At 37.1% G+C, this 3,452-nt stretch overlaps 1 pseudogene; it reads left to right on the plus strand.

The window, feature by feature from the left end:
• Nucleotides 1–302: 302 nt before the first annotated feature.
• On the plus strand, nucleotides 303–422 carry LOC145411090 (5S ribosomal RNA; annotated as a pseudogene).
• The last annotated feature ends 3,030 nt before the right edge of the window (nucleotides 423–3,452 follow it).

Here is a 3,452-nt window from a genome sequence, read left to right on the forward strand (position 1 = left end):
TCCCTTTTTATAGTTTAGGCCCTTTTTGTAACTTTCATTGCTCTTAACTATGTCATATGCAATCCTGAAGTTGCAATTTAGTACTGCATGGTCGCTTTGCCGAATGGAGGGTGGTATAATAAATTGTCAATATCGTTTTCTTGCCTAGTAAATATGAGATCTAGCATTGAGGGTACATCAAGTCCTCTTTTTCTGGTGCTTTCTCCTACATGTTGCGTTAGGAAAAACTCTTGCAAGAGATCCAGGAGCTTTTGGTCCCAACAGCTTTCTTGGCTTATTATATCTAGAGTATTTCAATTTATACTTGTATTAAAATCCACGTTGAGTACACCGCTTCCCGTCCGATCAGCGAAGTTAAGCAACGTTGGGTCTGGTTAGTACTTGGATGGGTGACCGCCTGGGAACACCAGATGCTGTTGGCATCCCTACATGTCAAGTGGGGTTGGTGGAGGATTAGTGCCCCTCCCTGTAAAACAATTAACTCTAAGCCATTGGCCACCCCGTCTGGGATACATGGCGTCTGGCAATGAATGAATGAATTAAAATCTCCAGTTATAGTCTGACAGATCGAAACGTAGGGTTTTGGTGGAGTCACCCCCTCCCTGCACTGTTGCCACGTTTCCGAGCTGACCTCTCCATCAGCGATGACCTTGACACTGTTTCCCTCTTGTGATCTCCGTTTTTCTAATACCCCCTATACCCCTGCCACCAACACCCCCTATACCCCTACCCCCAACAACACCCCCATCAACAACACCCGCTATACCTCCACCACCAACACCTCCTATAAATATAGACCCCCACCATCAACACCTGTATAATAATTAGCCGTTGATAATTGCTATACTTTTATTGAGAGCATACATTCTACCCTATTGCTCAAACTCCCTAATCTTACAATCCCATCTGTCTTAATCCTTCCCACTGCCTTCGTTCCTAAATCCCTTAATTGATCTATTTTTAACCTAAGTGTCCCCACACCTTTTAAACCATTTACCTCTCTGTCACTATTCTCCACCATATGTATCAACTTGTATTATATTGTGTATAGAACTTTCATACTGTATGCTGTACTACTGTATAATGTATAAGAATACCCACTGTTTAGTGGAAATAAAGTTTTATTATTATTATTATTATTATTATTATTTCTCTCTCTCTCTCTCTCTCTCTCTCTCTCTCTCTCTCGCTAGATTTTGTTATGTGTCATCCATGGTTTTTTACTTCCATTTTTATGTATGGATTATAATTTTGACTTTATTTCCGCACCACCCTTGAGGTAAAAGTTACGGCGCGTTTTTTTTATAGAGGTTTCCCCAATAGGCCTAAATCCTGTAGGGGGTTGGTGACCTCCCACAGCGTACACACAAACACGTGTCGCGTGAGTGCTGCCACCCCAGAGCTGTTTGATATATTTATTTTAATTATGAAAGGATCGCCTCTTCCCACTTTTATCCCTTCAAATTTTCTTGCAATTATACTTGCTAAATTAATTAGCAATGTTAGAAGTGTTGGGGAAGTAAATAATAATTAGAATATTTTTAGAGCAACACTGCCAAATTTTTATGCCACGTTTCTCTATTATCGTATAATATAGTATGCAGAATAGTTTTATTCTTCCTTGATACATGTCAGCACTTTCATTACAGTTATATTAGTATGAGTTATGTTTATGTATCATTCCTACTACACAAACCACAGGCGTTATACATCGTAGGGTTAGGAAACATGGCAGTAGTGTAGGGAGGGGGTGACTCCACCCAAACCCTATGTTACGAGGAGGAACACTATAGTATAATTCTTTCCAATTTCTCTTCCATTTTATGTAGTAATGATCTTATACTCTGAATTGTATTCTCTGCCAGGTCTCATACTCGTCTCTTTCCCATGTGTTTGACTTGGGTGGCATGTACAAATTGGCTACAATTACTTTCCCTTCAGTTGTATTGATCTCTACTGCAATCAGTTCTACTTGTGGGGGTATATCTAGTTCTGTTTCTTTGACTTTTCTTAGCTTGATTTTTCTTAGTTAATATTATAATTCCTCCTCTTTTTTTTTTAAGTTCCTATCTCTTCTCCATATATTATATTCCTCTAAGTTTAGGATGTCATTGATAGCCTTGGTGTTAATTTTGTTTCAGTTAGGCATATTATATGTGGTTCATTTTCTTTGACATAATCATTCATCTCTAATAATTTAGATACCATTCCATCCACATTTGAGTACATCAACTTAATCATATTGTTTATATACTTGTCATGACTTGGTTCTACTACCTTCCTCCTTTTTATTCCCTCCTGTTTATGTACCACTGTCGTACCTGCATTCACATTACTTTGTACAAAAAAAAAAAAAAAAAAATGTATTCTTCTCCTCTGATCTTCCCTCTTTTTTTTTTTTTTTTTTCCTTCCTCCCTCTTCTTCAGTAATTCCAGTTCCTCATGTGTTAGGCATCTTTTTATTCATATATTTTTTAACTCTTTTTCCATAAGATTCTTTGCATTTTTTTATTATCTCCTCCACGGTGTTTACACTCTGGAAGGTTACCTTTAAGGGTTTTGACTTGCTTCTCTCGTATTTCCCTAAGCCTTTGTGTTCCTCTATGTCTTTACTACAGATTTCCTCTGATACTTCTTTCAATATGCTCATTACATTTGTCATCTTCTTTTTGTCTCTTGAGATCTCGTTTTTTACTTCTTCCTCTTCTATAACAGTGATTACTATAGATTTGTTGATATCTACTGAATTTCTAACTTAGGATTGTTTTTATTCTTTTCACTTACTTTTTAATGATTTTTTTCTTCCACCCTTGTTTCTAAGTCTTTCTTTACTTTAACCATTTCAGCATAAGTGGTTTCCACATCATATTTGTAGCTTGGCACAGCTTCGTTCACCTGTCTTAACTTCTCAATATCACTGCTCTGGTTTATCAGACTGTTTACTTGCCTAATTGTCTCTGTATCATTTTTGAACTCTTCCATAATACTCTCGTGGTTGACTACAGTACTTGCCATTCACTAATTTTTCTCCTAAGTGAACCCAGTTCTCCTGTCAGCTTACCTATGGTTATGTCTTTCTTGTTGACTTCCTTTCCTAATTTTTCTATTTCTTCCTTTTGCAAGTGCATCTGTTTCTTAATTTCATCAGTCTCATTTTGTGTGTGTGTGTGTGTGTGTGTCGGATCTAAGTTCATGTAAGTTATAGGAACTTGGATCTGAAGTTGTGAACCATCCGTTATATTATATAAAAGATGGTTCACAACTTTACACAGGTTTCATAACAGCATACTTCGACGACATTGCTGGAGAAAAAAAAAAATGGCAGTTCATATAACGGTGACAAGTCAAATAAATTCCCATTATGAATATTTCTACTACTGGCATATCACTCACTGTCCGAAAATTCCATACATACCATGCATGTACTGACACTGTACTCATTTATTACCGAT

The sequence above is a fragment of the Coenobita brevimanus genome, chromosome 87 (genome assembly GCF_032717465.1).
Source record: "Coenobita brevimanus isolate Jiangsu-jjx chromosome 87, ASM3271746v2, whole genome shotgun sequence".
Lineage (NCBI taxonomy): Eukaryota > Metazoa > Arthropoda > Malacostraca > Decapoda > Coenobitidae > Coenobita > Coenobita brevimanus.